The sequence below is a fragment of the Eptesicus fuscus genome, chromosome 10 (genome assembly GCF_027574615.1).
Source record: "Eptesicus fuscus isolate TK198812 chromosome 10, DD_ASM_mEF_20220401, whole genome shotgun sequence".
Lineage (NCBI taxonomy): Eukaryota > Metazoa > Chordata > Mammalia > Chiroptera > Vespertilionidae > Eptesicus > Eptesicus fuscus.
In genome coordinates this window covers 35,632,132-35,656,351 of record NC_072482.1, presented here as the reverse complement: position 1 = coordinate 35,656,351, position 24,220 = coordinate 35,632,132, and the positions used below count along the sequence as shown (strand labels likewise).

Sequence of the window (24,220 nt, the reverse complement as noted above, 5' to 3'; positions counted from 1 at the left end):
GGGTATACTATCTCTCTTGCAATATTGTACTAGAGATAATGCATGTATAAACACTTGATCTATAGTAATTTATTTTTTTAATTTAATGGAAATTCCTAAATGGGTGGAATTATTTCCATATGGATGTTTTGTCATTCATTATAATGAGTGTGATACCAGCAAGCTGTTAGAGAGAATGTACCAGAAAAAAATAGTTTTCCTCAAAAACGTGCTTTATACTCTGTCTAAATTATGGCTGATTAGAAATTCCTTCCACAGTCTTCAAATTAATCAGTTGTTTAGCAGAATTATTATCACGGCATATTTTTTTTTAGCACAGATCTATCTCAAGTCTTAAGGAGTATCAGGGAAGCTAGTAACTAACTTTAGAATTGATGTAAAGATTAGATGTCATCATGTTAGTAAAGGCATGTGTTAAAGAAATGATAGATATTGTTCTAGTGAAAAGAGTTTATAAGACCTATTGATTCATATAATGGCACCAAGGTGTTAATTACACTTACTGTCTGAGCTGGATGTGGTCCACTTATTTACTACTAGAGGCCCAGTGCACGAATTCGTGCATGGGTGGGATCTGGCTGGCCCGGCCCTGATCAGGGCAGATTGGGCCCAGCCCTGTTGGGAGGAGGAGATGGTGGGAGGTTGGCCACCCACCCGGATTGGGCCCAATCAGGGCCAGGCCGGCCAAGGGGGAGGGGCCACGGGTGATTGGCTGGTGGGTCCTGCCCCTGATTGGGGGGGGGGCTGGTTGGGGGCAGGACTGGCCGTGGGGAGGGGCTGTGGGCAGTAGGCCAGCCAGCCTCTCCCCCAAATGGGGTAGGGGGGCTGATCAGGGGCCAGAGGCTGGGTGGAGGGGCTCTGAGTGGTTGGCTGGCTGCCCCCCCCCCCACAATTGGTGTGTGTGGGGTGATCAGGGGTGGGGCCAGCCAGAGGGAGGGGCTGCAGGCTGTTGGCTGCCCAGCCCTGCCCCTGATTGAAGTGGGGGGGATCTATCTGGGGCAGAGCTAGCTGGGGCGAGGGGCCGTGGGCTCATTGGGGTGGTGGAGGTCCACCGGGGTGGGGCTGGCTGGGCAGTGGGGCCTCAAGCTGATGAGGTGGGGGGCTGATCGGGGCGGTGCTGGCCAGGAGGAGGGGCCACAGATGACTGGCCAGCCTGCCCCACCCCTAATCAGGGTGGGGAGCCGATCTGGGGTGGGGCAGGGGGAGGTGCTGCAGGAGGAGGTTGGCCAGCCAGCCCCGCCCCCTATTGGGGTAGGGGAGGGCGATAGTGGGCAGGGCTGGCTGGGGGGAGGGGCCAAAGCGGGTTGGCTAGCTTCCCCTCCCTTGATTGGGGTGGGAGAAGCCAATTGGGAACGGGTCCAGCCGGGGGGAGGACTGCAGAAGGTTGTCTGCCTGGCCCCACACCCATTGGGCTGGTTCGCTGGCCACAGTGGGCATCATAGTGACTGGTCCTTCAGGTCATTACAGCATTCCGGTCGCTGGCTTTATATATATATGGCTTTATCTTGGGCATTTTGAGAGCTTCCTCAAATTGGGCTGGTCATTGAATGAATTGTTGACTGAATTATTCCTTAGACTTCTAACATATCCAATGTGAAAATGTTCTGATCTACAGATGAATAAAATACATGTTTAGAAAATCACTTCAACAAATTTAGAGCTTCATAATCTCTTTATGGACAAATTTAATGCCTGTTGGACAAATTTAATTTTTAAACCACCGAAAACATTCCACTCTTTTAGAATTGGATAAAAAATAATCACACATGTCAACCAGGAGTCAAAACACTCTTTGATATACTGTGGCATGTGGCTGGATGGGACACAGGAACTTTATTTCAGATGGATATTGGTTGGGGTTTTGATTCTTGTGGGCCAACAGCCATAACTATTGAGTACTTTCCATGTGAAATCCAAAGTCTGTTCCTGGAACTTGTGGAGAGCAAGAAACTTCCTTAAAAATCTGGCCCATTAAAGCTTTGGTGACTAGTGCACTTAAAATGACTGGGGACTCATATACCAATTTTTCAGTGAAGTCTTATTAAAGAGATTATTAAAATTGAGTGTGATACACAGTCTGCTCAAAAGGTTGGTCATCAACCCTTCAGAACAATTTATGACCAAAAGGGGAAACTGTGGATGAAAAAAAGGGGTTTTCTGGAAAGTAATCTCACTGTGTGATCTGATTATAAATTCCTAACTGGGCAGGTCATGGTCAGCATTTACACCACATGCATATAACTTTTTAGTTAAAGGTTTAGTTTTGCCATAAGCAAACCCTGTCCATTGTTTCTGTTCATCTAGGTTAACCCATCTTTGAAATAACCACCCTCAAGAGAGCACAGAATCTTAACTATTCTGTAATCCAATCCCTGCCTTGCTTCTTCCACCTCCATGTAATCTTTCTTACATTTCCTATGTATTTTTGAATGCATAAAATAAACTACAAAACTGTCATTTTCTGGAGCATTTGAGATCTTGCTCCCCAGCACATATCAGTGTGACTTAAATAAGCTCTTATAAAAATTCAAAAATATTGAGTGTGATAATATGAGAAGAGTTATGGGTGATATGGGAACAACAGGACCAGGTTGGCAGGATGGGTGAGGGGCAGTGGGGGATTTAGTAGGAGGGAATCTTCTCAGAGAAGATTATGCCTGAGCTAAAACAAAACAGAGAAAAAAGCCTTCCCTTTTATCACCATCAAGAATTGTGCTAATTTGAATCTCTTGTAAAATGTGGCATCATTCTTACAACATACTTGGAAAAAATATGTAGAATGAGTATATTCTATAAAGGCTAGGGAAGTCTTTATTGTTATAGAAAGTGAGGATTCCTTATTTTATTTCTGATTTTTAAAGGGTAGTTAACATTTAAGTTGATTCATTAACATCTACACTAATAAAAGAGAAAGATGCAAATTGACCATATCTCCATGACACCCACCAGCCAATCAGGAGTGAGTATGCAAATTAACCCAACAAAGATGGCCAGTTAATTTGCATATGCAGGCGCGGAGCGAAGACTGAAGACTGAAGACTGAAGATGACTGAAGACTGAAGAGGATTGGCTTCTCCACTGCGGCCAGAGCGAAAGCCTGGGTCCTGGGTGCCGGAGGAAAACCGATGCCAGGAACCAGGGGAAGAAAGGTGCAACAGGCCTCTAGTCTATATATATAAAAGGCTAATATGCTAAGTGTCTCTCCAACCATCTGACTGGTCGCTATGACACACATTGACCACCAGGGGGCAGGTGCTCAATGCAGGAGTTGCCATGACGTGCACTGGCCATTTACAAAGAAACGACACCGCAGACCTGGTGCCGACAAAGCAACACTCGGCTTCCTCCAAGTGGGACACAGGCCCTGCCACCACCCTGGAGCGATAGCCCACCAAATCACAGCCAATGCTGCTGAGATCCCATGGTGCAAAATGTGGCCCACAACCCAGCCTAGCCCAGAAATGGTGGCTGTGGGCGCCAGGTAATGACTTCATGTAGCAACACCCGGCGTCCTCTCCCTAGCAACTAGCCTCCTTGGAGTTTCTTCAGCTCAGGAGCACGACTTACTTTATAGCCAGATGGAAACATTCTATCCTTTAACCCAGTGGTCGGCAAACTCATTAGTCAACAGAGCCAAATATCAACAGTACAACTATTGAAATTTCTTTTGAGAGCCAAATTTTTTAAACTTAAACTTCTTCTAATGCCACTTCTTCAAAATAGACTTGCCCAGGCTGTGGTATTTTGTGGAAGAGCCACACTCAAGGGGCCAAAGAGCTGCATGTGGCTCACGAGCCGCAGTTTGCCGACCATGGCTTTAACCTAATGTCTGTGAAGTGTTTTCCCGTGTCTGATCTCATTTGATCCTCACAGAAGTCCTGGAGTAGGTAGGTAGGAGACTCAGTAGAATCTTATTTTCTTTTCATTAGCCAGAAAATGGAGATTTAGAAAGTTTAGAAACTTGACCTGACTGAAAAGAAGTAAGAAATGGTGGACCTTGAAAATGACTTCAGGTTTTCTCACTGCACAGAATATAGTCAAACACTGCTGCAGTTAAATATTTTAACCTTTGTTCTCCCTGCATGATCTACAATAATAATCTGCTTCGTGTTGATATTTACTGCTATATTGCTGACAATTACCTGAAAGAGAAGTTGGGGTGCTTCACTGGGCTGGAAAAAGTTTAGCTAAATCAGAAAGCAGGTCTAATTAAGCAAGTTTATTCTATATCTATAAAAGGCTAAGTTGACTTGTGCATGCATGATGCATATAAAGCTCTTGCTGGTGCCAATCGCATGTGTGTGTTTCAATCTGTCATTGTCAATTGTGAATTTGGTTGACACTTCTATTATAGAAAAAGGGTGAATAATGATATTAAAAGATTTTTTCTAATTAATTTCCTTTCAATGTACACAAATTCGTGTACCAGGCCTCTAGTTATTAATAATAGCAAACATTTACTAAGTGCTTTATCTTGTGTCACTATGGTGCCAAGTGTGTGATATGTAATAAATGAGTTAATACATGCAAAGCACTTAGATCAGTTCCCAGCGTATAGTAAATGCTCAAAACATTTTTAGAAATTAGTATAATTGCTAAAATTATACTAATTATATGCAATATATTATATAATAACATGGGGACAAAAGTTTGAAGATATTGAGTAACTTACTTATAGACAATAGAGCTATATAATAACAAATTTGGAATTGGAATTCAGAAATTTCTAACTGAGAACCCAGACTTTAAATCATTATAATATTATTCCCAGTTTAGTAAAATTAATCACTAACAGTCTACAAGTTAAATTCATATCAGGTAATAGTAAGGCAAACATGAGGTTATACACATTACTTTAACCTAGACCAGTGGTCGGCAAACTGCGGCTCCGAGCCACATGCGGCTCTTTGGCCCCTTGAGTTTTTAGCAAAGGCCAGCTTAGGAGTATCCTAATTAAGCTAATAACAATGTACCTACCTATATAGTTTAAGTTTAAAAATTTTGGCTCTCAGAAGAAATTTCAATTGTTGTACTGTTGATATTTGGCTCTGTTGACTAATGAGTTTGCCGATCACTGACCTAGAATATTGTTATTCACATTTTAAAAAGCCATGATAACAGACTGTATGTTTTCAAGAACAGAATTTATTAATTAAGTGAGATTTAAATCAGTTAAAAGATATGAGACATACAGAAAGAAAAAGCAGATGGCAGACACAAGCCCAATGATATCAAAATAATATTAAATGTGAATGAATAGAAACATATAATCAAGTCAGAAATTATCAGACTTGATAAAAAAAAATGAGATCCAACTATATGCTGTCTACATGAGACATACTTTAGATTAAAATACATCAAAAGAAAAACAGAACACTATAGACCAGTATCTTTTATGAATGTAGAAGCCAAAATTTCAAACAAAATACTAGCAAACCAAATTCAATAGCAGATAAAAAATTATATACATTATGACCAAGGTGGAATTTGTCCCAGGAATTCAGGGAAGGTTAACAGTTGAAAATCAATTATTGTGATACACCATATCAATAGAACAAAGAACCAAAAAACCATACAATCACCTCCATATACTCATAAAAAGCATTTGACAAAACCCAATACTACCTCAGGATAAAAACATTCCGCAAACTTGGAATAAAAGGGAACTTCCTCAATCTTATAGAGGGTTCTACAAAATCCTCAAAGCAAAAATCATACTTAATGGTGGTAGAATGAATGTTTTTTCTCTAAGATCAGGGAAATGAGATGAGCACTCTTGCCACTTCTATTCACATTATTCTGGAGATTCTAAGCAGGGAAATAAGCAAGAAAAAGAAATAAAAGACTTTCAGTTTGAAGAAGAAGAAGAAATAAAACTATATGTTTGCAGATGACATGACATAATGTATAGAAAATCCTAAGAAACCCAATATAAAACTATGAAAACTAAATGAGATGTACAAGTTTGCAAGATACAGGATGAATATACAATAGTTTTGCCCCATAGGCGATGAACAATGTGATAAATAAATTGAGAAAAATTCCATTTACAATGCCATCAAAAGAATAAAATAGGAGATGGCAGAAGGAGATTTGACTTAGGGTGGTGAACACACAATACAATATACAGGAGATGTATCAGAGAACTGTATACTTGGAACCTATATAATTTTATTAACCAATGTCATCCAAATGAATTAAATGATTATTAAAATATACTCAAATAGGAATAAATTTAACAGAAGAAGTACATTCAGTGTTTTATACTCTGAAAACAAACAAAAAAATGTTGAGGGAAATGAAAAAGGTCCTAATTAAATAGAGAGATATTTCAAATTCATGGATTTGAAAACATAATATTGTTAAGATGACAATACTCTTCAGATTGATCTACAGGTAAAACACAATCTATTGAAATCCCAGCTGGCTTCTTTGCAGAAATTGACAAACTGCTTCTAAAAATTAATATAGAAATTCAAGGAGACTAGAATAGCTAAAACAATCTTGAAAAAGAATCACAAAGTTGGAGTACCTGAACTTACCAATTTCAGAACTTCCTACAAAGCTATAGTACTCAAGACAGTGTGGTATAGGCTTAAGGATGGGCACATAGAACAATGGAATGAAATAGAAAGTCCATAAATAAACCCTTACATTTATGTTGATTTGATTTTTGACAAGACAATTCAATGGCAAGGAATAATCTTTTCAATAGTCTTTTCAAACGGGGACTCCTGGATATCCACATGCAAAGAATGAAATAATCTCCTTCCTCACACAGGATACAAATTAACTCAAAATAGGTCACAAGTCTAAATGTAAGAGGTAAAATTATAAACCCCTTAGAAGTAAAAATAGGAGTATATCTCTGTAGCCTTGCTTTAGGCAAAACCTTGTTAGATGTGAGTTCAAGCAACAAAATATAAAGTAGATATATTGGATGCCTAGCCAGTGTGGCTCAGTGGTTGAGCACTGTCCCATGCACCAAGATGTCACCAATTTGATTCCTGGTCAGGCCACATGCCTGGGTTACAGGCTTAATCCCTAGTTGGGGCTGTGCAGGAGGCAGCTGATCCATGTTTCTATCTCTCCCTCTCCCTCCTCTCTCTCTAAAATAAAAAACAAACAAACAACAACAACAAAACCCCAAAACCAGACAACACCAAGTTAAAAAAAAAGATATATTGGTGTTCATCAAAATTAAACACTTTTGTGCTTTAAAAAATACCATCAAGAAAGCTAAGAGACAACTGACAATATAGGAAAAATATTTGCAAATCATATATCCGATAAGGGTATATGAAGAACTTTTGCAACTCAATAATAAAAAGACATACAACCCAATTTAAAAATGGCCATAGGACCTCAATGGACATTTCTCTAAAGAAGATATAAAAATGGTCAATAAGCATATGAAACAATGCTCAATATCATTATTCACTAGGGAAATGAAAATCAAAACCACAGTAGGATACCACTTCATATCCATGAAGATGGTTGTAATAAAAAAGAGATAAGTGTTAGCAAGAATGTGGAGAAATTGGAACCATCACACATTGGATGATGATAATGCAAAATGATGCAACTTCTTTGGAACTATACCAAAAAATATATCACACCACACATGAATTTAATATTACTAAATACACTAAATACTAGAAGCCTGATGCATGAAAATTCGTGCAAGAATGGGCCTTCCTCTCCCTGGCTGCTGGCACCGCCTTCGCTCTGGCGGGAGCCACCTTTCTGCCTTCCCACGCTGCCCAGAGGCCCAGAGCGGCTGGGGTGTTGTGGAACGCTTGCATCGTTATTATGGCAGCAAAGCAAGTGTCCCATCCCACCCCCAGACGCTTGGCAGTTGTGTATGCAAATTAACCTGCCATCTTTGTTGGGTTAATTTTCATACTCATTTCTGATTGGCTGGTGGGCGTCACAAAGGTACAGTCAATTAGCATGTTACTCTTTTATTAGGTAGATAGTAAAACTACTGAATTGTGCACACTAAATGGGTGAAGTATGTCTCAATAAAGCTATTCTATTAGAAAAAAGGAGGCCAGCATCTGGGCCTGGTAGAGGGATCCCAGAATTCTAGGAAAGGAAAGCAAAAGTAGAGGCAAGCTGAGTGGAGGACATAGACTCAGGGGACTTAATACAGAGACTTTTTTCTTTTGGAGATCACCCTCAGTCTCCACAGGTGCTTGGCTTGGTCTTTGCATGTCTGATTTTGATCATTGCTTATAGTCAAGTCCTATTTTGAGTGTGGGTGTGAGGACAGTGGACAACAATTTAAGTTCTTAATGATTTATACTTCAGAGCAAATGCATTTTGAATAAGGGTTTGGTTAGGGAACTAGGCAAGAACCCATGCAGGTCCCAGATACCATGAAAAGAAGAATAGAAAAGAGATGTTAAAACTACAGCTCAAACTACCTCACATTTTTGTAGACATGAATTAATTCCACAGGTAAATGTCCCACACTCTATGGGTCTGACTAGCCAAGAAAGTCTTTGATCCACTTTTATGAGGACTTCTGGAGCCAATAGCTGTATCAGATATATGTGTGTGACTAGGCCCAGTCTAGACCAAATCATGGAAAGCTGGGGAACTCCTATCTGGGATGTTGGGAATACTTGCAGGAGAAAAATTGGGCTAGCAAAATACAGTGTAGGTATCTTCAGCCTGAACACTATCTACTTTCGTGGCCAGGGACTCGAGGTTAGTAATTTTCAATTACTGGAGGGAGCATTTTCCCTGCGGATGGGTGAGCATCCTGTCAGAATTTGAAAAATGGGAATGGGTAGATATTTGAAGATTCAAGCTCAATATACTTATTTTGTTAGTAACACAAATTACAGATAGTAGAGCTCCTTAGTCCTCTCAGTGGAGATCAAATATGCAGATCAAATGACAAAGCACTGCTAGGAACATGGAATTGGAAGTGTTGATAAAGAATGCTGTGGACTAGTAGGATATAGAAGTCAGGAACAAATGATAATTCTTTTTTGATGAGATGCAGGGTGCTTTGGTCCTTGGAGCGGTGGAAGGAGGGTTGCGCTTGAATCAGTGACTGTAAGTGCTGAGAAAAAGTGTTAGCTCACCCATTAGTATGTTTTGTGTTGATCACATGTTCAGACCTCTCTCCAGCTTTTTCAGTGGAGCCTGCCATGAGAAAGGGCATTAAACATTCTCATGTGGTCTATGTAGAATCTCCTAGGGAGGCTCACACTGCACTTCAGAAAGCATGGGGCTTAGTGACATGAATTTCCTGATGCTGGATGATTGGTTGGCCAGAAAACAAGAGTCTTCTAGTTTTTAGGAATATTTGAGGTTATATGTTCTTTTTATAATTAAGATTACACAAGGATGCCATTTCAAATCAAGTATTAACCTGACTACTTTAAATGGGAATAATTCACATCTTTAGTGGTATGAATGGCACTTAAAAAATAAATACATTTGTTAGTTCGCAAATGGGTTCGGGCAATGAGAAACAGCAGCAGGAGATCCGAGGGAGGAGGAGACAACTCTTTTTGAAGTCTCACCTCCTGCTGTAGCTACTTCCTACCACACTATGCCTCCCATTGGGTGCCTTCCTCTCCTCAGCTTTAACTCTCATGGAACTCTGACAACAATAACAATAACAATAACAATAACAATAACAATAACAATAACAATAGCTATGTTTCTCCCTGACATTTGCTCTCTGAGTCTCCAAGCTGAGGGTGCCTTTCCATTAGCATGTTCCCATGGCTAGTTTCCGGCTGCTTTACCATTCTTAGTTGATTTTCTTAACTTGCTCACACCTTTAGAAACCATCCCTTTATTAAAGCCTTATTATTTGTGCCCTTTGGGAGACATTTCTTTTCTTCTGAGACTCAGGGGACAACGCTTAAGAAAAGAACGCTGGATTGGAATTAGAACTGGATTGGTCACTAAGTGATTCGTTAATTTTTTGGGGAAAGTGCTTTAGCTTTTCCGAGCCTCTATTTCACCTAGTGTAATAAGGACAGGAAATTATACTCTGACTCAAAACCAAAGATGGCACAAAAGGCTGAAAATGCAAGTGGGGAGTTGGATTAGATGACAAGTCTCGTCATTTTTAGATCGTGGGAACAGATACAAGGACAAACAGGCTGAATTGGAAGCCATCGCAGGCGCTGTGGGGAAATTTTATCTTTGTAAGGGAGGAACACTAAGAGAAAATTGTCTCAAGCCGCATATGATCTAAGGCTGGATTTCCTCTAGATAAGGAAAACTTGATGCAATGGCACAGAAGTTGGGGAGAACTGGAATTGCAGGAGCATGTGGAAGAAGGCAGCCTTTCCCTTGATTCCTAAATGCTGGAAGGAGAATTATGTCACAGAAGAGTACCAGTGGGTTACCATCAATGCTGAACAACAGTCATTGAGAGTTGCAGCCTGAAGATTTCATGTCCCTGTGGACTCCAGATTTAGAATGCTCTAGCGGCACCTCCATGTCCAGTGTCTTCGTTTAGTTCTTAGACCTGAAAGAGAAAGCGGCAGGTTGGACTGAATGACAAACCTCAACAGTTGTAGATAATAGAAGCTGGCGAATCAGGCTCCACTTCGCCACTCCTAATGAACACTTTTTAAAAAAACTTACTTTTCCATTCCCAGCTTTCAGAAACTACAAGAAAGAACGGTTAAAAAAAAAAACCAATTACTTTTTTTTATTAAAAAGCAGATTTTCAATAAAAGCATACTTATTCATTAGGCTTACAGAGTTCTGCTTTCCTGGAGGGCTCTGATGTGCTATTAGGACTTTTTTTTAGAAGGCTGGCTACTAAAACGTCAAATGTAGGGATGAATTAGAGAGTATGGAGGGAAAGTAAGCAGAAAATAAACAAATAAATAAATTGGTGAAGAGAAGAAATATATTTGGAAAGAAACACAGAGAAATTGAGAGCTAAATTTTGCTCAACAATGGGAAGAAGAATGATGGCTATAATATGTTAGCTTATTGACCAAATGTACAAGAAAGGAAAACCATCTCAGTGATATTTTTAGAGCTTTTTATGGAATATTTAATTTGGAAGTAAAATCTCCTAAAGAAATACTGAAGATGGTGATTTATCAAAATAAAATATCCACGTAAATATTGGATGGATGCATTAATGGGAAGTCTCAAGGACAGTTGTCTAATATCATTTGGTAAAGTTTGAAAATATAAAAAAATGGAATAACACCAATCCCTTGATTTTGTTCATTGTTTTCCATTCAGCATGAGAAAGGAAAGTCAATTGAGATGAGCATAGGCATTCTCATTAAAAGCTGAGAACAATCATTGAATTGATGTCTGTGATTGGAATAGCTTCTTTAGGTGTAAGAATTCTTCAGCTCTCAAAGATAAGGAACACTTTCTATTATTCCAATACCATATGGATTTCTTTTTGAGGTTCTTCCAGCTTCCATCAGTTATGTTTGATTTTATTTGGGATTTTTTCCCCCAGCCAGAATCATCTGCACATCAAGGTTCCAAGGAATCCCTATTTCAAGAGCAGCTTGAATCAATTTGGCTCTGGCACATCAAGACCTACATGCTTCATTCTATTAGTATGTCATCTTTTGGCATGTATATGGTCATTATTTATGACACTTAAGTCTGTGTTCCTCTTTTTTTTCTTTGTTGCTTTATCCATAGCTCATGCTCCTTCTCTCCAAAACACCAAGAAATTATCTTGGGCAAACCAATAGAAGGCCTAAGTTTTAGTGTATAAGCCATGAAAATTTGGGGATGTAAGAAAGAAAAGTATATAGGAGGAACACAAAAGAAGATATTGGTGGAGCAGTTCTCTGTCTTCCAATGAATATTATTAAGATATTATTCTCTTTTATTATTTATCATAAAAAGAACTAGCGGGTCTTTTTAAAAAATATATATTTTTTGTTGATTTCAGAGAGGAAAGGAGAGGGAGAGAGAGATAGAAACATCAATGATGGGAGGGAATCATTGATCGACAGCCTCCTGCACACCCCACACTGGTTACCTAGCCACAACCCGGGCATGTGCCCTGAACAGGATCGAACTGTGACCTCCTGGCTCATAGGTCAACGTTCAACCATTGAGCCGGCAAGGCCAGTGGTTCTTTATCTTCATAAATCACTAGAATAGATAGCTCTACTAAACTAAAAACTATAAATAATTTCTGGTTATTCTGGTGCTATAGCTGGCTTTATAGAAATGATGTGTAATAGTTATGAGAGTTTATTTGAAATGAACTTCTGAATAGTGCCCCAGAAGCTTAAATTATAGGTTCCAAAGACTTTTAAGATGATGAGCTTTAATTATGGTTTTCAAGTGGCTTTTTTACTTAAAAATGATGACACTCATTGCCACTGATAAGTCCTTCAGCGCTTCAGCCATAAGTGAGCAAAAGTAGCCAGCAATAGTGGCTTCAAATATAGTGTATAATACAATACAACTAGAGGCCCAATGCATGAATTTGTGCATACGTGGGGTCCCAAGGTGGTGGGGGGCCGGACGCAATCAGCCTTCTGGGTGGGTGATGGGATGCTCTTGCTGGCCGGGCATCTGGATTTGTCCTGCTGACATTCACGCTGGTTGTCGGAAGCCACCTGGCGGCTGCTTTTATATTGTTTCTTTCTTGCGGAGTGTCTAGGAGGGGAAGCAGCTGTGGTGCCCGAGGCCGACTTCCAGGAGGCCAGCAGCGCTGTCAGGATCATGCCTGCAGCACTGGTCCATCAGTGCCTGGCCTGTTCTCTGGAGATTGGACCTGCAGGACTACTGAGGTAGTGAGTGACTGCTGTCAGGCTGGTGGGCTGCTGGGATGGTTTGGTCAGCTGAGCGGCGCTCCCGCTATGGGAGCACACTGACCACCAGGGGGCAGCACCTGCGTTGAGTGTCTGCCCCATGGCAGTCAGTGTGTGTCATAGTGACTGGTCGTTTGCTTAGGCTTTTATATACATAGATACATAGTTAACTGAAAGTCAAATTGTGCCTATCATATATATAATTTTGAGTATTTCCTTTAATGTTTCATTGGTGTTATTCTTGTTTTCATCAGAATCCTAATGATCTATCAATTCAGAGTAGATTACCAAAGATAGAGTTTAGGCTTCCCTAAAAAAGGCCAAAAATAAAACTTGAGACTGAAACTTAGGCTTATTTTGTAGGTGGCAAGAGGTACCTACATTTGAGATGTTACTCTATTTTCCAGATAAGAACATTGCAACATAACTAGGCAATTTTAGTTTCCCAGAGGAAAGGCATTGCTGGCTGACGGAGCCATTTGTGAAATAGTGTCAAGGAACATGGGATGCGGGAATGGGAGACTGGGGCAGGCACAGGGCTTGGTTCGGAGAGGAAAACAGGAGCCAGATGGTGGAGCAAAGGTCTTGTGGTCTAGCTGAGAAACTCAGCATTTATTTTGAGGATGAGCATGGAGATAATGGAGAGGAAGCTGGTTACTTCCCAGTGTGACATAATCAGAAGTTGCCATTCATTTAACGCAGGCTTTTCCCTGGCACAGATGGGTCTCATAGTCACTCAGGAATTCTCTCCTCCAGTCATTGGCTGGGGAACACAAAGGCAGCCAGGAGGCAGAGGGGAGAGAATGAGACTGGCAGAGGGTTACTTAGCGTTCCTTTCTTGCCTGGGGGGTGATGACTGTTTTTGCTGAGTTCAAAGGGACAGCTAAACTTGCTTATAAAAATCTCTATTAGGTGACCTGACAATTTGTTTGTTTGTAGAGTCAGTAGACCAGAAGAGAAATAGCGCTTCATCGTGGGGCATCTGTTTTTGCCCTTTACTGCATTTAACACATATTTGAATTTCCTAGCCAATGCTGACTAAATGGAAACTCAAGTCCTACAAATCTTGAGAGAGGAATTACATTATTATTAAGGGACTTTTCTTCACTTCTTCCCTAGTCTCATTTTTCATTAGGGTGATGCAGAGGGAGACTTAGAAGGACTATCATTCTTCTAAACTAGTCTTTACCCTCAAGGAAGGGGGACAGAGAAAAGAGAACACAAGGAGATTCTGTTCCTGCCTGAGGCACAGTGTGTTCTCATTTGAGAATGCATCAAGATTTCCAAACAGGAATACTGTCCCAGTGATGGATATTTTTAGGTTATACTGAAAAATTAGAGAAGTTGTGTGAAAAACAATCAAATAAAAGAGCTTCTCCATCTACAGTAATACCCATTATAAATGTGTTATTATTAAAACACATAGCAGGTGCTCAGATACTTTTTGAATAAATGATTGAGCAAAATCCTCCTGGGAACTGAATGACTTGCCTTATAGACATATGATGTTCCAGTGTCAAGACTAAGCTATTCAGACACATCCTCTGGGATTTTCAGAGCTTTGGCTAGGTTTTGTTTTACTTAGCCTGCTTCTGTTTGCTTGATAGTGAATATTTTAAACCTGAGGCTTTCCAAGTGCAATGTGTCAATTTTGAGCCTTCTATTTTAACAGAGCACACTTAAAATATGTTTTTTTAAAATCATTATTAATTTGTTTTGAAGCACTGCGTGAGCCTCTTGGTAAACCCATGAAGTACTAGTAAGAGTATCCTATGCTGTAGACAAGAACTTCTACTCCCTGCCCTTTACAAGTTCTTGTCTACAGCATATTATTTGAGTATAGCTCAAATAATAGCCAATTAACTACCTAATCCTTTTATCTGAATAAATTTTCAGAGTTCTCAAAACTGGCACAATTTATGAGTTGCTTCCTGTCTGCCTGTAAATATATTTGGCTTTATCCTTTTAAAAAATCATGGCTGTACGCACTTTATCTCTTTCCTTCCTTTTACTGCCAAACTTCTTGTCTGATAGTTCCTAACTCTGTCGGGTACCTGCAGGGTTTTCTTGCCTGCCCTGTTTCCAATGTTCCTTCTTCTGGTTCTAGCACCTCGGTTTTCCCTCAGAGAATCAATTTGCATGTCATTCTCAGCCCATGTAGTCCTAGAGGGACCAACCCAGCTCTACAGTCAGCATATTCCTCCTCAGTTCTCCGCCCTCCGCTACCACAGTGATTGGTTGAGGAATAGTGGTGTGATCTAAGTTGAGCCAATCAGTGTCAGCCCTGGAACATTGCTAGAACTATTGGGAAGGAAAGATTTTGTCTCTGGCAATGCTGATCTCTTAAAATAGAAGTTTAGAGCTGCAGGTGACAATTTGACCTCCACTAAAGGAAATGAAATAGGCATTCACTTAGGAGGAAGAGAGGGAGGATGGGGTGTTAGAACCTGAGCAAGGTAAGAAGGCACCCATGCAGGGGACAGGGGCAGCAGGGATGTGGAGCAGGGTGTCAGCGCCAAAGCAAATAAATACGTGCTCAGGACTGTAGTGACTTGGAGAGAGGTGTTTGAGCCAAGTGGTGAAGTTTGATTACTTGTTACCTTTGTTTAAATATAATTTATTTAATTGCACATTCATAAAATTTAAATTTTGATAATTTTAATAACTGAGTCACAAAAAATCTCTAAGATGTTAGCAATTGACTCCAGCCCACCAATGCCTCCAGTTTGAATATCCATTGGTGTTTCTTGGTTGAATTAATTATTATTATTTTGGCTACTAAATGGCATTTTTAAAAAAAAATTCAATAGTTCCTTGGACACTTATTATTTGGACTTGTAACCATAAAGAACAGCTTTTTTGTTTGTTTGCTTATTTATTTATAAGTATGGACTCATTAATACTCATTTTTATTCAGTAGACTATAATCCATTAATTAATATTATAATTTGTTTTGAAGCTCAAATTGCCCACAATTTGTCCAGCGGGAGGCCCTTGAAGCTGGCATCTGTTACCTTTAGGCATATCCTCATAATTCTTTTGGGATTTTATTTCAGGAATTTTAGTTACCTTCTGGTGCTAGAAGATTTTTCTCTGTATGTTTACACGTTGTCTCTCAGTACCCTGTGTGACTCACTATTCTCTTATTGCCATTGTCACCTACAACGTGACATCCTTTTCATTTTACTTGGGTCCCTGCCCACTCTGGAAAGACACTCTCTGTGTCTGCTTGGGCTGCTGCCCCTGTCCCCATGCATCCTGCCCTCCTCAGCCTGCTTCAGCTTGGCGTGCAACCCACCTCACTTCCCTCTGGACTTGGTCATTGTGTAGTTCATGCTTTTACATATTGCTTCACTCAACTTTACAGCTATTTGTTGAGGAATTTTGCATCTACGTCAGGAGTTGGCAAACTCTGTAAAGAACCATATAGTAAATATTGTTGACTCGTGGACCACATATTTTCTGTTGCATCTGCAACTGTTCAACTCTGCTATGGCAGATGAATGGATGTGATTGTGTTCCAATAAAACTTAGTCACAGACCGTTGGCCCATACATTGCAGTTTGCTGACCCTTGGTCTATGTTCATTAGGTCTGTAGTTTTGGTCCATAGTTTTTCTGTAATGTCTCTATTTTGGTATCAGTGCAATGCTGGCTTCAGAAAATGTATTAAGAAATGTTCTTTCCTCTTTTATTTTTTTAGAAGAGATTGTGCAGAATTGGTGTTATTTCTTCCTCAAATGTTTGGTAGAATTCACCATTGAAACCATCTGAGCCTGGAGTTCTCCATCAGCCTTCCTTCAGTGACTGGGCTCTCGAGACAGAGCACATTTCATTATAGTCAGGAGGAATGCTTGATGGAGACCTTCATTGTGAACCCCTCTCTGACAAAAAATAAAATTTTAACCAAATAACTGACTACTGAAAGAGAGAATTTTTTCTTTTGATATAGTGTGAACTTTTCTCTGATGAAAGTTTGATCTATCTATATATATAAAAGGCTAAATTGCAAAGTGTCCCCTTGGGAGTTCAACCAAGAGAATGGGAGTTTGATTTCTCACTATGACGTGCGCTAACCACCAGGGGGGCAGTGTGGAACATGGTAGGGGACCAGTGGTGGTGTGGGATGCTGAGGGTATGAGGGAAGGAGGAGGTGGGGAGGCAGGGAACCTGATCAGCCCTAATTGCTGGCCAGGCCTAGGGACCCTACCAGCGCATGAATTTCGGGCACCGGGCCTCTAGTTTAGTATAAGAAATAAGCCAAGTTTTATTTTTCTAAATTAAAAAAATAGAGAAGTAGGAAAAAACTATTTAAAGATGTTTCAAACCCTAGAAAGCAGACATATAAAATATATTTTAGCATAATTTTCATTATAGAGGTATTAATCTATATATCACTCTTAGGTTAACATCTGAACTTACCATATGTTAAATGGTACTTTCATAGTGACGTCTCATCTCACAGTCACAAATCCTGGATGTCAGTTGAGATTACTCTTGCAATATTCCAACAAGAAAGGAAGTCCAGGCCCTGTGTACATGCTGATAGTTTGCCAATAGCTATCACAGGAAAATGAACCTTCCTTGACACATGGGATGATTATTGCCCAAGTGGAAACCAGCACAATACCCTCACCTACATGTAGCCAGAAATAAATGTTTGACCTGTTGAAAACCAGTAATGCTTAAAATATGAGCGTGTGGCCTGTAATCACCTTAAGAACATTCATCGTTCTTACTTTCTGTTTCTTCCTAGCTAATTTTTTCTCTAGGTTGGGTGCCATAAAGAAAGAAGCTATGGAAATGGGTTTATGGGTTTATGTTGACCCTGCGGATATGTATGCTTCTAGTATATTTGGGTTTTACAAACAGATTAGAAGATGCCAAGTCTAAAATTAATGATCTTTTTGTTCTTGGAAAGGGTACATTCCCTAGCAGTGAATGAATCCCTGTCCTCCGACCTCACCGCCAAAGGCATGTTTGTGCCGTTCAGTTTGCGATCTGAATGAAATGTTTCTGTTCTAAGGATTATGCCAAAGGGTACTGTGTGCTTCCTTGGTTTTAAACCATCATCAGCTTAGCCTGCTGCAGGCACTAAGATGTAAGATACATGCTGTACTGGGCATCTGCCTTTTGTCTCTCCAGACTCACTCTCCATCCTTCTTTCCCTTTGTCTATGGAAAGCAGGCTGACCTTTGGGCATTGCATCAATAGTCTCTTGCTATGTGGTTATGAGTTAAATTTGGTCAATGGGGAGGCCCTCCTACTTGTGGTTTCTCAAGTGGCTGATTATGTCCCTCATTTGAGGGTCACAGCTCCTGTAAGATGGTCTCCTCCACACAGCTCTTTCTTGGTATCCACTGTCTCCCCTTCCCTCTTTAGGTGGTGGGAATGGTAACTAGAACAACTTACTTGAGGCCTCTTTGATTTCCCTATACCCTGCCTACATCTCTGTAAATAGTCCTTTCTTAAAATTCTCATATTTTCTTTATTTGAACATATTATCTGTTTCCTGCTGGTATCTAGACTGATATAGAAGAATCACTCCAACAAATGTCTTTTCAATCTTTTTTTTTTTTTACTTCTCTGATGCCTTGCCATATACTTCTTAACTTGGCTTCCATAAATTGAAATCAATTAATCAGAAAATTCCTGTGGGCAATAAAAAAAAAAAACTGGAAAATCAACCTTGTATTTCCAGTAGGCATTTAGTTTTGTGTATTTACAAAGTTAATTGAACACAATCTGGTTAAAACTTGTTGCCCCAAGATTCTGTTCCGTAAGTTTTTGGAGTTCTCTTATCTATGGTTGTATATATCTTAATGCCATATTTGAGTCTCACATCGACACAGAATGAACTTCTCTCCTTAAATGCTGTCTCCCTAAAAGAATTGAAAGATGATGAAGACTCTTCCAAAATTCTTTGTGTGGGAAAATCTAGGTCAGATCTAGGAAAGCTTTAGCAAGGATGATGCTTGTTTATAAACATTTTTCTGCATGTTACTCATTCGATGGAAGCTTTTGCAAAGTTCAGAAGCTTACTGCATGTAGGCCTACTCAGAGCCACATGCTTGCTGACCAACTTTTCCCGATCCTGTTGCTCTGGTACTTAGGGTAATAACTCTTACCACTGTGACTCATCTCTAAATGTGTCTGCTTCTGGTTTGCTCCTGGGGAATGAATGAATAGCAAAGTGTCCATGGCTATGCTGTACAGATATGAGGTCTGTTGATTCCTCTTATTCTCAGTGTCCTATGGAAATATTACTGTTTCTATTTTTATAGTGTTTACCTGCTCACTATCACAACCCTGTTGCTATAGGATTTAGCTAGTGAAGTAAAAACTTGTTGGCTGATAGATGGCTCACTTTCTTGAACCAACATGTCTACCCTAAGGATGAATGGAACTTCTGGAACATTTGTGGTCCTGCCTATGAGTGGACCTTTGACCAATCTGTTTCACCAGCACTAAGGACATTCTGAGTGAGCCCATGTTCAAGTTGGGACCTCTGCTACTCTGTAGGGGGCAAAGTGGCAATTCATGGCTGTGTACCTTAGTACAGATTACACAGAATCTTGAACCTTAGCTTCTTTGTTTGTAAAATAGAGCATATGATAACAACCACCAAATGGAATTGTTGTGATGGTGATTATATATATGAAGCATTTCACACAGTGCCTGACACAAGGCAAGCCTTAAAAAAAAAGCTAGTTATTTTTTTAAATATAAGAAAGTGCTTGAAAATTTGCCTGTTCTTTAGGAAGTAAAAATATATTAATATTTATGTATAAAAATACTCATGTGTCCATGAATATGCTTTCAGAGAATAATCTGGTAACTAACTGAACTGGTTTGGGTTATCTTCCTCCTATATCCACAGAAAGCTCAGATTACAGATCATTTTTCATAGTTTCTGAGACTAAGAATATCAGAGGTCTGAATTATATTTTTTCTTCTCTTTGTTAAAAACTCACAGGAAAAATTAATTTATTTCCTTTTTATTACTAATTATTAGAGAACCTCTATTAGTTCACACTTGGGCAATGTTTTAGTAAGTAAAATGCTTTGATTCACACTAAGTCTTAGATTGATCAGTTTATCCCGAGTGACCAAGTTTGAGAGGCCAGAAGACAGAGATAAGGACAAATGCAGGCCAAAGGAACAGGTGAAATTTTAAATAAAAAAGTATCAGTGAACAATGGTACTATGTTGCTTTTATAAATATATTTATATTCTTATATTCCTAAAGTAATAATGTGGCAAATCAAATATTAGCCTTGTCCTTTCTCTTTCTGATCTCTAGTTCTCTGTCCTCTTTGAAATCAATGCTAACCACTTGGTACATATCATCCCATGCTTTTTTCTGTCTATCTACAAATAGACCGAGACACAAAGTTTTTAAAACTTTTAATATTATACTATACATATTATTTGGTAACTTTTTAATGTGACAAGTATATAATGAATATCTTTCTACGTCACTATATATCAATTAAATCTATTCTTTTCAGTAGCTATAAAATATTGCACATATTCCTTAGTGTGATTTTATGATAGTTTTTCCAGCTCTTCCTCTGCTGATGGAGATATAGGTTAACGGCTTTTACTGCTACAAACAGTGCTGCAGAAGCATTAATGAACATTCACCTTAAGCTTTTGGTCATCTTATTTCTGTGGGTTGCAGTTTAGATATGGACTTCGTGTAACAAAGATTACACACATCTGTAGTTTTGATAGATAGGTCAAACCACTTTCTGGAAATGTATCAACTCATATTCCCACCACCAGTATATGAGAGCCCCTTCCAATACTGGATATTATTGAGTCCTAATTTTTATTCATCTGGTGAGTAAAAAATGGCCTCTCACTGTTGTTGGTCCCCACCCCCCACCCCCCAATTTTTTAAAGACTGCCAATGAATTTGAATACTTTCATATGCTTATCAGCAGTTCAAATTTTTCTTCTGTGTTCTTTGTTCATTTTGCTAATGGACAATTTGAGGGGCTTTTTGTTGAATAGATATTTACCTATGGTTAGTTGCAAGGGTTGCAAATATTTTCTTCTAGTGAGAAAGTACAATCTCTATCATGGAGACATTTGACATTTTAATGAAGTCAAATTTGTCAATCTTCTCTTTTGGGAATTCTGGGTTCTTTTTTTTTGTGATGAAAGTCTATACATATCCTCCGTGTGCAATATGTGATAGCTTGGATGAACCTGGAGGACATTATGCGACGTTAAATAAGCCAGACATGGAAGGACAATTATGGCATGATTCCACTTACACGAGAAGTCTAAAATAGTCAAACTTATAGAAGGAGAGAATGGAATGGTGGTTGCCAGGGGCTGGAATGGGGGGTAATGGAGACTTGATAGTCAACATGTATGAAATTTCAGTTATCCTAGGTGAATAAGTTCTAGAAACCTGAGGTCCAACACTGTGCCTACAGATAATAATACTATATTGAGCACTTAAAAAATCTACGATCTCATGCTAAGTGTTCTTACCAAAATAAAATCTAAAAAAGCTCAAAACACTCCCATACACAATGTGATCTTTAATCCATTTGAAATTTGTTTATGTTAATGACATTTTATTTTTCTGGATAGATGGCAGTTGTGCTGATATCATTAGATAATCCATTCATTAAAAGCTAAAATGCCACCTTTGTCATATAGCAAGATTTCTTTGGGCTTTCTACTTAATTCCAGTTATTTATTTGTCTATTTTCATGTAAATAAAATATTGTTTAGATTGTAGTAATATCATAGTCATATTTAATATGCAGGAGGGCAAGCGTCCCTAATTGTCTCTTCCACCTCAACCCTCCTCTTTTCTCTTAAACACTTCTTGGCAATTTTCACTCATATATTCACTTATACACATTTTAATCACATGAAACATATAGTTATTTTAATCAGTTCTACATAAAACCCCATTGGGATTCCAATTGGAATTTCCTTAAATTTGTATTTTATTTTGTGATAAAATGATCATTTCAATGGCAGTAAATCTTGCCATTTAGGAAGATAGTATGCCCTCCTCTTTGTTACTCATTCAGATCTTATTTTAAAATGTATATTGTTATGGCCTGGAAATGCATATGGAAAACAATTTTTTTGTTAATTATAAATGTTAGAAACAAGGACTGACGATTTCCCCCAGGATGTTGTGGCTTGGAGATTGTTAGATGCAGTGTACCTGCACTGCCATCTGCTTTATTAAGTTGTAAGACTTTTCAAAGTAATAGACCAGAAATGGAATTCATTTATCTGGAAAAATGCTTGCATCTCTGATTATTAACGGAATGCTAGTTTTGCCTAAGGATTGTAGAATGCCAACTTTTGATGTGTATTTGTTGGAAGAAGAATGAATTTCTTCCACATTAGTTCCCTTTTAGTAAGTTTTTTTTTCTGGTTGAAATAATATTTTGGTACATTTATTACAAAGCAGCATGTTCTATTTATTAACCAGTTAATATTACTTTGGGTTCAAAGAAGTTTTCCTGCAACTACATATAGCGATTTTTTTTGAAGTTTGGATTTAAAAATCACAAGTGGTATAAATTACTCCATCTAACTTTTACACTTCTGATCACATTCATTTCTTCAGGTTTTAGGAAGGAAGCGTGACTGTGAGGTTCGAAGGAGACAGTTCTTACAACCAGGAAACAAAAGTCTCTTGTGAGGGTCATTATTGTACATAGATTTGTTCTCTTATTATTTTTTTTTCCTGCAGCTGTAAGGTGGGGAGAGATTTTTGAGCACACAGGTTTCTAGAGCAGTATCCATGATGTTTCTCTTCATCTCAGTGTATGAATCGACCTAAATCATGGACATCCAAGCCTTTACAAAGGATTTCTGAGTGAGCATCCTCTACAATCAGTAGACATATGGACTTTCATTGCCTTTTACATTCACTCTTTTTTTTTTTTTTAGGGTGTGTGTGGAACAAACTGCACATACAGAGTTTTATGGATTAATTTAAATAGCATGAGGGAAGTGCTCAGACTTCCTTGTTATAGGACCTCATTTATTATAATAGCAACAGTAACCATCATGCTCATTGAAAACGCATTTTCTGCTCTCCATGGTCATGAGTTTGTCAGCATCTTTATTAATGCCACTCATTTTAATGTGTTTTAAAACAAGTCTTAATTGAGGGTTAAAGTTGGTAGGGGATCTCTGTATTTAATTAGAATAGTTGTTCTATGAGATCGATAACTTCAAGTTAGAATATTGTCTGGAGTCCTACAAGGATTCTTTATAGATTCGTGTGAGGCAAAAACTAGCTCAAACATTTGTTTCCACTTTCTTGTGGGAGAGGATTTACTTTATCTCCTTAAAATTAATACTATTCGTGAAGTGGAGTACCAAGCCTTTTTTTACATAGACAAGGATCTTTATGAAAAGCATATATGAAGTTTGTATTTTTTTTTATTAAATAATACTTAAGGAAATATGTGGGTCTGATTATAGTCAGGAAACTCAGACTTCATAGGCTCAAGTCATCAATCTGAACAAGATCCAGATTAAAAGGTGTTAAACAAAGTCACTAAAATAAATTAGAAATATGGTACCAGTTAACTGAGGTTTCCACTGTGAGTTACATAATTGATGAAAGTTGTCTTGATCCAGCAGATAGAGACAGTGCCCTTAGTAGAAATTCAAACACTTTCCACCAGGGCCTGTCTGTCTCTATTAAGAACGTGTGCAAATTTAATGGAACGGTTCCAAGCCACTTCACCAAGTGACAAGAGTTTCCCTCTTCTCAAGTTGTCAGGCATAGTTAGCAGCTATTCTGAAACCAAATGATATATGATATAGGGGTATTTCCCAAGGTAATTGGCTTGTTTTATTATCTAAAGTGAAACCCTTTCATATGCCTCCCAAGATACTGACTGGCTCAGAAGTACATGAAGTGAATGCATATAACAAATCCTTTATTTGAATATGAGCAGAGAACATACAGTTTTTATTAGTAGAAAGATCTGATTCCCCTTATCTGATTAAACAAAGGTTCAAGGAGATTGTATATATTCATGGTTTGAAGGGCTGCTAAATGTTTAGCCTTCGCAGGGCACCCTTGTGGCTTTGTCTGGCCTCGAGGGTCAGAAAATCTATTGGTTCCTAGTCTCTGACCTGGGCTGATATTATGGGGCTACAGTGAATCAAGCGCACTCAGTCTTTCAGCATACAACGTGAACGTGGGCAAATTAAAACAACTAAATTATTAAAGAAAATTTGGCCTCCATATCTAAAAGGGAACAATGTGTCAAAGAAAGATAGTTCCAGGCATATAAGTCAATATCCTTGTCATATCCATATTTCCAATGAGCTCAATCCACCACCCACCAAGCAGGAAAAGAGTTTATTCAGATGTGGCCACTGATTGAACCAAAAGAGGACAACTGACTCATGTGTGTTTCT

General features: G+C 38.9%; 1 long non-coding RNA gene across 1 annotated transcript in view; it reads right to left on the bottom strand.

Moving 5' to 3' along the window:
• Nucleotides 1-10,138: 10,138 nt before the first annotated feature.
• The window catches only part of LOC129150564 (uncharacterized), an 89,660-nt gene continuing 75,578 nt past the window's right edge, over nt 10,139-24,220 (bottom strand). Inside the window, exon 3 of the long non-coding RNA XR_008557272.1 lies at nt 10,139-10,504. This is a non-coding gene — a long non-coding RNA (uncharacterized LOC129150564). The remainder of the gene's footprint in view (nt 10,505-24,220) is intronic.